The sequence below is a fragment of the Mesoplodon densirostris genome, chromosome 8 (genome assembly GCF_025265405.1).
Source record: "Mesoplodon densirostris isolate mMesDen1 chromosome 8, mMesDen1 primary haplotype, whole genome shotgun sequence".
NCBI classification, from domain to species: Eukaryota; Metazoa; Chordata; class Mammalia; order Artiodactyla; family Ziphiidae; genus Mesoplodon; species Mesoplodon densirostris.
In genome coordinates, this window is record NC_082668.1 from 64,808,425 (window position 1) to 64,820,271 (window position 11,847).

General features: G+C 37.1%; 1 protein-coding gene across 8 annotated transcripts in view; it reads right to left on the minus strand.

The window, feature by feature from the left end:
* GTDC1 (glycosyltransferase like domain containing 1) overlaps positions 1-11,847 on the minus strand; it is a 388,315-nt gene that overhangs the window by 47,033 nt on the left and 329,435 nt on the right. The gene's annotated exons all lie outside the window — the stretch shown is intronic.

Consider the following 11,847-nt stretch of genomic DNA (forward strand, 5'->3'; position numbering starts at 1 on the left):
TGGGCAATCCTCAAAGAATTCCCTTTGGTAAAGTTCCGAAAAATATGGCTTCACAGTCAAAAATCAAAAACATATAGGAAACAAGGCACCATGATCAAAGAGAAAAAAGACAGCAGACCCACAAAGGTTTCAGATATTGGAATTATCAAACATGGAATATAAAAGTTGTATGTCTGAAGTGTTTAAAGAAACAAGAGACTAAATATATGAAGAGCAGGGGACTTTAAAAATGACCAAGCAGTATTGAAAAATTAACAAAAAGAAGTTTGAGTGATGTAAAATATAATGATTGAAATTAAGGGAGAATTAGTAAACTCAAAGATAAACCTAAAGAAAATATCCAGGATCCAGAATAAAAAGACATGGGAAACATGAAAGAAAGGGTAAGAAATAAGTGTTGGTCAGAAAAATCAAGACACGGAATACTAAAAAAAAGAGAGAGAGACAGAGAATGAGGCAGAGGCAATATTTGTAGATATAATAGTGAATATTTTCTAGAAGTGATGAAAGACATCAATTCAAAGATTTAAAAACTCTTCACAAATCCCAAGTAAGCTTAAGAAAGAAATCCATTCCTACACATATGTGAAAGTGAAGCACACCAAAGACAAAGACAAGATCTTTAAGGTAGCTAGAGATTAAAGTCCGATTAAGTAACTTCTTGATAGCAAAATAAAGCCGAAAGAATGTAATCTTAACATAGAATTGTATACTCAGAAAAGATATCCTTAAAGAACAAGAGAGAAATAAAAGATACTTTCAGATGAGTTTGCCATGAGCACTCTCTCACTAAAAGCAATTCTTTGGGCAGAAGGAAAGGTCTAATGTGCAAGAGGGAATAAGAGGCAAGGAAAGAGGTAAATGTATGGGTAAGTTTGTATATTAAAATCACTATGGTAATTATTGAAAAAATCAAAAATTAGTAGACAGGAATATGGAATGAAAGAAACATCAAGAATGGCAATTACTTTTGTATGGCAGATTTTTTCAGTGAGGTTTTTAAAACTTCCTCATTTGTACATTTCTTTATTATTTAAAGTATGTATAATAAATGTGTAACATGTTTACAAAAAAGTTACATACCATCCTGTCTTTCTATTTCTCCTTTGTAATGCTTATCTCAGGCAAATTTTATTTGATTTATAGCTATTGAAGCCTCAAGCAGGCAAGGACTAAATGTGTGAATTTTTCCTTACAGTTATATCCTCAATGCTTATTTCACTGCCTGGCATGTACTATATGCTCAAGAAGTATTGAATGAATGAATGAATGAATGAATGAAAGACTTCATACTGATTGCATATGCAGCTTTTGTTAGGTTGAATAATGGCCCCCCAAAAGATCTCCACATTCTGATCCTTGAAACTTGTGAAGGTTACCTTATTCAGCAAAAAAGGACTTTGTAGATGTGATTAAGTCAGGGATGCTGAGATAGGGAGATTATCCTGGAATATCTGGGTGGGCCCTAAATGCAATCACATATGTCCTCATAAGAAGAAGCAAAGGGAGATTTGATACAGACGGAAGAGAAGGCAGTGTGACCCCAGAGACAGAGAACGGAGACTAAGACTAAGGATTGCTGGTGGCCATTAGAGGCTGGAAGATGTAAGGAAGAGGGAAGGAGCCTTCTTCCTTAGACCCTCCAGAAGGAGTCAAGCTCTGCTAACATCCTGATTTTAGCCCAGTGATAGCAATTTTTCACTTCTGGCCTCCAGAACTGTGACAGAATAGATTTCTCTTGTTTTAAGCTGTCAGTGTTGTGGTATTTTGTTACGGTAGCCATCGAGAACTAATAGAAAGTTAAATGAAGAGGAATCAAACAAGACAACCATTTGGAGCTGCATGTAAGGGTCATTAATGTACCATTCATAAATGAGTATAAAATAACTTAGGAGAAAAAAGCAGGAGTCAGAATTTCAGCAAGTTATCTTTTAGAAAATGGCAGGGACACGGAGATCTATGCAGGCATTATGTATCTGTCTCCCTTCCTAGACTCTGGACTTTTAGTGAGCAGAGGATTATGCCTTTCTTCTTGGATTCCTGGTAGTAACCTATCACATACCCTTTTGGTACCTGCTTGGGGTAATAGACCCATTAGGATCAGAGACTTTTTGCTGAAGACACCTGAAAGAATGCCCAGCATTAGGTTAATGAATAATGAGGAGATTTTAAACGTCCAGCCTACATTTCATTCCAATGACAGAGGGTAATCAAGAGTTGACTATATCTAGTGCTTAGTACAGTGGCTGGTTTTAGAAAAAGTTCAAAAACATTTTTAAATGAGTGAATGAAACTAAGGAGGAAGAGTTAATAGGTGTTATCCTTAAAAGTGATCTGCTTGTTTCTTAAAAAGTTAAATGTAAATTTATCAGACAACTTAGTAATTCCACCCCTAGGTATCTACCCAAGGAAAATGAAAACATATGTGTAGACAAAGACTTTATGAGAATGTTCATAGGAGCATTATTCACAATAATCAAAAAAGTGGAAAGAGTCAAAATGTCTATTAAATGATAAATGAATAAACAAAATGTGTTATATCCATACAATGGAATATTACTCAGCCTTAGAAAGGAACAGACTACTGATACCTTTACAACATGGACAAACCTCAAGAACACTGACTTAAGTGAAAGAAAGCATATGCAAAAGACCACATAGTTTATGATTCCGTTTATACGAAATGTCCAGAAAAGACAAATCTGCAGAGAGAGTAAGCAGATCAGTGGTTTCCTGGAGTCGGGGTGGGAACAGAGATTGATTGCAAAGGGGCATGAGGATTCTTTCTGGGGTGATAAAAATGTTCTAAAATTGGATTATGGTGATGGTTATGGAAGTCTGTAAATTAATTAAAAATCATTAAGTTGTATTATTTAAAATGGATGAATTTTGTGATAAATTATATCCCATTAAAGCTGTTTTTTTAAAAAAATTGTGTGTAAAATTTGACAATTATAAAGGTAGAAAGTGCTTTTTAGCAAATCATACCTTTAAAACTATATAAGTCCTGCTCAAACAGCACTGCTATTCCTAAGTGAAGGCTCATGGCAGCCATCTTGTAAAAAATGGAAATAATTTGTGATATTGACACCTTGGGGGCTTGATGTAAGAGCCTCAAAAAACATTTTTCCATCCAGGTTTAGTAATACCCTAACAATCATAAAAATGTGAAGGGACATTTGGTAGCCTTTTATAAACTTCATTTACAAGGCAGATGCTGCTCCTTAGAAGTGTTTGCTCTGTAGCTTAATTCCATTTTTCTGTACAGTATGTACTTGTTTTGGGTAGGCTGAAAATGAAGACAAAAAAAGACGACTTTATTTAGCTGTTTCTTTTCTTTTCTTTTTCCAGGGAGTTAAGAAAAAATTGATTTTGACCAATAAGAGATGGTGGGCAAAAGTGCCAATTCTATGTGAGGGAGTGAAGTACTCTGTATTATTTAGTAATAATAATAGCCAATGGTTATTAACTGCTTATTCTCTAGCAGAAACTGTGATAACTCATTTACATATATCATCTTCTTTAACCCTCAGAACAATCCTATAATGTACTCAACATTATACTCATCATATAAAGAAGAAAACTGAAGTTAGAGAGTAGATAACTTGTCTGAAGAGCCAAGGCTGGTAACTGTGACACCAGGACTTGTAGAGAGACCAGACTTTACTACGCTGTAACTATCACTAGGCTATAACCGCTGTCCACAGAATCAGGATGAATTCAACGTTTAAAATCAGAAAACTTTTTTTTTTGTTTGTTTGTTTGTTTGTTTTTTTGCGGTACCCGGGCCTCTCACTGTTTTGGCCTCTCCCGTTGCGGAGCACAGGCTCTGGACGCGCAGGCTCAGCGGCCATGGCTCACGGGCCCAGCCGCTTCGCAGCATGTGGGATCATCCCAGACTGGGGCACGAACCCGTGTCCCCTGCATCGGCAGGTGGACCCTCAACCACTGCGCCACCAGGGAAGCCCGCAACATATTTTTTAAATGTTTTATGGGAATCGAACATATCATGCTGACAACACCCACATTCCTATCTTCAGTCCTGACTGCTCATCTGAATAAAAGACTTGTACAAGTCTTTCTAGCTTCTAACTTGAAACCTCCCCTTGCATGTCTAAAAGATACCTCTCACTTGCATATGTTCAAATGTAAACTTTCTAAACCTTACCCTCCCCAAGTGTTCTCCACCTCAGCAAACAGTACCTGTGTTTATCCACTTAGGCCAAAATCTTTAAAATATATCCTGATTCCTTCTTACAACATCCATTGCCACTACCCTAGGGAAACCACCATGTTTACCTAGATTATTGTAATGGCTGTCTGCATTCATTCAGGTAGGGTGGCTGCACTAAAAGATATGGATTAAAAAATGTATAATGGTGCATGTCAGAGTAGTAGGCAGGTGGGCAGATCAAAGGGCAGCCCTCTTCATTGGGGGTCACTCCAAGGACCCAAGTCGAAAGAGGCACTGTCATCTTTAAGAAGCGCCTTCCATGTCTGCCCCCTCAAAGGGAGAGAGAATGTGGCGGAATGTTGGTGGGACATTTTTACAGCCCAGGCCTGGAAGCGGTCCACATCACTTCTGCTTACATTTACTGCCTAACACCAGTCACGCAGCCACACCAAACTGCAGTAGAAGCTGGAAAATGTGGTCCAATTGTGTCCCCAAGAAAAAGACAAAGACACGTTGGAGAAAAGTTAACAAGTCTCTTCCATACTGCCTTATTCTAGAACTCTGGCTCTCGGATGGCAATTCTGAAATTGAGGAAAAAATTTCTCCTTTAAAAGAGTTCTTGTTAAAACCAAGGATCGGCCGGGGCAGGTGAAAAGAGGCAGTTTTGTCAGGATCATGTCTAATTTCAGCCTTGAGAGGTGACACCTAAAGCAGAAATTTTATGCTAAATCAGATGGTAGGTGGCAATCTACGTGCTCCTAACAAAGGTTTACTAGAATGGTATTTTCTAAAGAAGTATCTGTGGGACCAGTTTCACTTATATAATAGGAAAACAATTTGGAGGAGGAGATCAAAATATACACTGAATCACAGAGAGATAATCAATTAAAGGAGAGATGTACATTTTTTTTCTGACGGGAGGAGAAACGCCAACAAAAGTTCTAAACTAAGTTTCTGGAAGTCAATCAATTATTTTCACATTAATAAGGACAGTTTATAGTATATGGTTAGAGGGAGGAGAAACAAAGTGATTTTGATTTTGATGTTGAAGGGACAGTATTTTAGGGGATATTGATGGTAAGTGCACCCTTTGGCTTTTGTTTACGTCCCACAGAGAAAGTTACCAGAAGTCAAAGAACTGGAAAGAAGTGACTTCAATGGAGGCAGTACAGTAATGAAGATAAAATAGGATTCTCGGCAATAAATCTTTTTCTACTCTGTAAATACCCCCCTTTCAATATAAAGGCTCTTTAAAGAAATAAGAAAACAAAGCTTTCAGAAGGGGCTTGATACATTATTTATGAACTTATCAAGTGAAAAAAACACCCACTCAGACATTTTAATAAAAGCTTTTAACTAATGTATCTAATTTTATTGGTATTAAAAACAGCCAATTATGAACTGGAAAGTTATTGTTTGTTAAACTGCTATACGGCTTTCTGCAAATAGAATGTTTACAAACCACTTGGAATCATTTTTCCAAAGTTTCAGTTTCTGAAGGTCAAATAACTATGTAACTGCTTAATAAAGAAGCAAAGAAGTACCTCAAAATATCTCCCAGCTCTGATGGGCTTATATTCTGCTCCTTAGGTGAGGTATTATTAGCAAAGCTTATTTATTTTCATTTCCAAGGCTTTTATTTGCTCATTCCCTTGTGGTAAAGCTGATTTCCATGATGATTCCCTTCTTAATTTTAATACCCTTTTTACTCATCATATAGACATAAGAATTTTCCATGAAATAATGAAATCCTTGCAAAGGAAATGAAGACAACTCAGAATAAGTAAACTAGCTCTTTTTTTCAATTAATTGATCCACTGTCATGTGCATGTAAGATTTTTTTTAAACCTAGGAAAATAAGGTTAATTAACATAAAAAAGCCTCACTCATCTAGATGCTGAATTTTGTATTTTACCCAGGCTGCCTTAAGTGCCTTGATTTCCCGGTAATGACTTAGTTCTCCTAATGAGGAACATTAACCCCTGGCTGTAGCTGTCCAGGACTTAATTGTCAACTGCAGCTGAAATAGGGGAGTTTGCCGATCAGCAGGTATGTGGTATATTAACTCATGTCATTTAAACCCCTAATAAATAAATCTGTTGCTAAGGCAACAGGAAGATCAGCTCTATCAGTATTCTCCCCTCCTGGTAACCAGCTCCCCCGACTGCCGCCCCTCTTTTGGAGGAAACTGCCTTTCACACCAAGCTTAGGAAAAAAGAAGGAAATTAACTACACGTAACCATAATTAGAAGTAACATCATTTCTCATCTTAGAAACATATCTAAATTAATAAAAAAGGACAGCAAAGAGAGGAATGCTTTTGACTAAGATCACGATAAATTATTTCCTTCAACAGGAGATAGGCACTCTGAGGTATATATCTGAGCAAGAACAAATCTCAAACATTTCGGTTTTTGTGTTCTGAAATTTCCCCTTCTTTTGTTTAACCAACAAGTGATGCTAGCCTGAATAGTGCTGAAATAGCTAATTAGTTGCATAGCCAATAAAGATGATACAAGAGAAAAAAAACCCTCACATAACTTATAATAGTTATTGCAATTCTACCTTGGAATTCTTTCGTGTGATTGAGTTAAAAAAAAAAAAGAAATAAAAATATGGTCACTGAACCTTGGTCTGGGTAATCTAAAGCCATAGAACCTCATTCACTTGGGACTGTAAACAGGAGTTTAGAAAGTAATTTCAATGGATTATTTAAAAATGATTTACACATCTGGATTATGGCAGAGGGGTAGGTAAAAAAAATAACCTGCAAGTATCTCTCCGTCCAGGTTTATTTTTCAATGATAAGTAAGACATTACTTTGGTTTTGACCTGTTTGAACCTTTCTTCCAAAACTCCATCATTTCACTTTTCCTACTACCCTTCTGTTAAAATGAATTATTCCATTTTAACAAAGTCCTGAAGGATTTGTATTTACAACTCCCATAAAGGCATTTCATTAAAAAAACCAAACCAAAAACAAACAAAAGCATGCTTTGTAAAAGTGATGCTGATCTCACGACCATCTCCACCTGTCATTCAGTTAATCTAATCCATTTATATTTTCACTCTTTCTTCCCAGGATGAGACACTTGTCCTCAACTGGATTTACTGAGCAAGTAAGAGTCGATCATCAAAGAGTCATTCATCAACATCAACATTAAGTAACATCACGTAAGTTTCCTACATGCCAGGTATTCTGGCTAGATGCCATTGAAAAGGTCTCCCCAAACAAATAAACAAACAAACAAGTTTCTGTTTCTGTCCTGGAGGACCTTAGGATCTAAAACAAATGACACCATTTACAACATGAAATGAGTCAGGCTAGGAAGCAGTGTGAAAAGTGCAAAGCTCTGTTACACATTCATGTAGTGCAGTGGATTGTACAGTGCCATTGCTGCATGGAAATTCACAATCAGGGGAACTTAAATTAGGGCAGATGTCCATAGAAGGCAGAGGATTTCAGGGCATCTCTGAAGAGCAACAGGAGAGATATTAGTCCTGAATGGGGGAGGAAAGATTGGGCTGAATTAACAGAAGCCACATCAGTTGGGATAATGTGGAGAAAGGCTTAGTGACTAGGAAGGAGAAATATATTTAATTTAATGTAAGAAATAAACACACACACAGTCATATACATGACACAAATATGTGTAACAAAGAAATTATCTACCTACCCACCTACCCATCCATCCATCCATCCATCCATCCATCCACCCACCCACTCATCCATCCATACATTTGTATCACCCAGCTATCTACTTCATAACTCACTCACCCTTGACCTGTGGTGTTAAGTAAATGTCTGGTATAAGGATCTGATCAAAAAAGTTGTGATAGACAACAGTGAGAGGCCCGCATACCGAAAAAAAAAAAAAAAGTTGTGATAGAGAGAAGCAAAGGCAGACATGAGCCTTGAGCAGATGAAGATAACTGTCATTAACATACCATAATCAAACAGCATCTTATGCAGCAATTAGCACGTTTAAGAAATGAGTCAAGTTTAGAGAACTTTTTAACCCTATTAGGCAGGAAATGGTAACAAGAGCTTTAGTTTATGATATTCTAGAGATAACACCACCTAGACAGTAATGACTATAGGTGGAAGTTCTTTATGCTGACAAACTGTGTTAGAAAGTTAAAAACAGCCCAAGAGGCAATGAGAAACTAAATGTTGAATCTGTTATCTTTTTCATATGTTCAATGGTTTGAAATTTAGTTAGCAAGGGACCTATGATGGAATTTTGGAAATTATAAATGGGGATTTTGTAAGGCTATTTTCTGGCCATGAATTTCCCAGTATTTATTTTCCTACTAATTAAAAATCCTGGAATAGGCTCCCAGAGACACATCTGATAGTACTATGTTAGAAGACAAAATAAAACTATTTGGTGATATAACACATAATCATTTAAGCCAGGTATTTGATTACAACTTTTTAAAGATTCTAGTAAAATTCTCTAGAGAGTTTTTTGTTTCTGAAATGCCAGAGTTCACTTGAAATTCTTTAAAGACAAAAACAAACAGACAACAACAAAACAAACAAACACCTCTAGGTAAAGACATACAACTTAAGAAAACTTATCACTGAATTAGGAATAACTATAATCAACTAGAAAGAACCTTATTATTCACAAGAGCTTTGACTGTCCAATTGATGGATAAATACAGAACTGGTTAGAGGATCCCCTTCAAAGAGCAGTTACCCATTATTCCCAGTCAATTTTAAATTAGCTTACTTACAATAATTAGATATAAGGCAGATATTCCTTACATTAAGAGTATTTAACTGAGAAATGACAGTGCTCCTGGAAAGCACGTATGGAATCATCTTTTTAGAGATCAGGACAAGTAAGATGGATTCTCACAGGTCTGAGGAATCTTTGGTGGAGTGTGCTGAAAGGCAGATGGCCAGACCACATGACCATCTTTTCCAGAACTATAATTCTGTGAGGATCATGTCTCCCTTAGAAAAACAGATTTAAACATAACACGGAAATAGAACAAAGAACATTGGTCTCCAAAAGCCAGCACTTTGTCTCTCTGTTCACATTCTGCTGTGGCACCTAAAGACTGCTCATCAAAAGTATTCTATTCTAAGTATTCTAATGACCAGTAAAACCCGAAAGATTTAAAACAATCTACTCACCAATTTTTTCCCAAGCTATCTGAGCAACAAGAAAACCAGGATAAGTTATTTTGGCCTGGAAAGCATAACATCCAATCATCCAACACACATCCTTTGAGAAGGCAGCAATCAATTTTGTTCGCAAAACTGTATTTTTAAACCTCAGAGAGTCAAATAATGAAACAAAATAGTTTATTTTACTCTCACGTAATAAAGCGTCATTTTCCATTTTATATCAATCATTTGTTTTCAGTTAGAAATCACCAAAGTTACTAAAAATATAGTATGTCAAATTCTTTCTATGTTATAGCACATGATTTACCTAAGTATGCTTCAAATCTGTTTTTTTTTGCGGTATACGGGCCTCTCACTGTTGTGGCCTCTCCCGTTGCGGAGCACAGGCTCCAGACGCGCAGGCTCAGCGGTCATGGCTCACGGGCCCAGCTGCTCCGCGGCGTGTGGGATCTTCCCAGACCGGGGCACGAACCCGTGTCCCCTGCTTCGGCAGACGGACTCCCAACCACTGCGCCACCAGGGAAGCCCTCAAATCTGTTTTTATTTCTTAATGACTGGGCCTTTTCCTTTCCAAATTTACATCCTTAACCATTATCAACTTTGCATAAATTTGTTTTATCATTACTTTATGGAAAATACTGCAAATATCATATAGCTCATAAAAAGTCATTTCGCTTTAAATGAAAAGCTCTGACAATTTCCCTACTTTCCAAGTGATGAGGTCATGGTGGAACTTATAACTATTGCTACACTAACAATTTCAAACTCCTCACCTTGAGTCACAGGCCACTCCTACCTCACCTTTCTTAACCAGAACACACCCAGTTATGAGGCACTCATGGAGGCTTTAAGATCAGAACAGAATTTCTTACATCAAAGATCTCTCTCCTGGGCTTCGCTGGTGGTGCAGTGGTTGAGAGTCCGCCTGCCGATGCAGGGGACACAGGTTCGTGCCCCGGTCCGGGAAGATCCCACATGCCGCAGAGCGGCTGGGCCCATGAGCCATGGCCACTGAGCCTGTGCGTCCAGAGCCTGTGCTCCACAACGGGAGAGGCCACAACAGTGAGAGGCCCGCGTACCGCTAAAAAAAAAAAAAAAAAAAAACTCTCTCCTATGGCTTCCTAACTCCTGAACCCACATTGAGACAAATTCTGTTTGGTCTGAGAAAGTTTTCTTATATATCATCAACACTTGTTTGCTATCAACTGCTAAACCTAGATGTTAGTATATTAACATTCAGGGAAAGAAAAATTCGTCTATGAGAACTAAAAATTAGGCAATTCCAATGACTGATGGCAGACATATTTTGCATACGTCATTATTAATTCCACTTGACAGTGGTTCTCAAAGGGTAGTCTGTGAATTCCTGGGGGTATTCAAGACCCTTTAATGGAGTCCGTGAAGTCAAGTTATTTTCATAATGATACTAAGATGTAATTTGCCTTTTTCACTGTCTTGACATTGCCCTGATAGTGAAAAAGCACTGATGGGTAAAACCGCTGGTACCCTAGCACAAGTCAGGGCAATGGCACTAAACTGAACTAGCAGTCACTGTATTCTTAACCAACTGCATTTGCAGTAAAACAAAACGTCAGTTTCACTTAAAAATGTCTTGAAGAAGCTTTAAAGTTGCTAATTTTATTAAATTTCATCCTTTCAGGAGACTTAATATTCTGTGTGATAAAACCGGAAATACACAAGATACAATGGCTGTCTTGAGGGAAAGTATTTATATGATTGAGTCGTGAGCTAAACTAGCTGCTTTTTAAATGAAACACCAATTTTACTTAATAGAACAATGGACTGACAAACCACTGTCGATCAGACGTGGGTGTCTGTTAGCCATTTCTCGAATATGAACCATATGAACCTGTCACTTCAAGGTAAGCAACTGATAATATTTGTTGCAATGACAAATGCAACAAATTGAAAAGCAGAATTTTAAATGAAAAGTAGAATTTTGGAAAACACTGTATCTACATCGTGAGCTGGACAACTTCCCAAGAATCAAAAATTCCTCTGATACCAGTGGCGATATTAACAATGAGATTCTTTGAAATAAGGAATTGGGTCAACATTTGGAAGAGCTGCATAATTCGGTGAACCTATATTTTCCAAGTGACCAATGCATGATGCTACAAAATTCATTTAAACAGCAAGTAACAGAGCATGAAGAGTCATGGAGTGGTTTCAGACTAACCTTTAAGAGACACAACTTGTCAAGTTCAGGTGTAGTAGCAAAGAAGAATATCTACAATAATCTGAATAGGTCATTAAAACGCTCTAGCCTTTACCATCTCTCTTTGTGAGGCAGAATTTTCTTCATAAACCACCACCAAAACAACCTATTGCAGCAGACTGAATATTTAATCAAATATGAGAACTCAGCTCTCTTCTGCTTAGACAGATGTTACAGGTTTATAAAATGTAAAATAATGTCACTCTTCTCACTACTTTTTATTGTTTTGTAAAACATAGTTATTTTCCTAAAAATATGTTATTTATGTTAACATGTATTTGGTTCTTTATT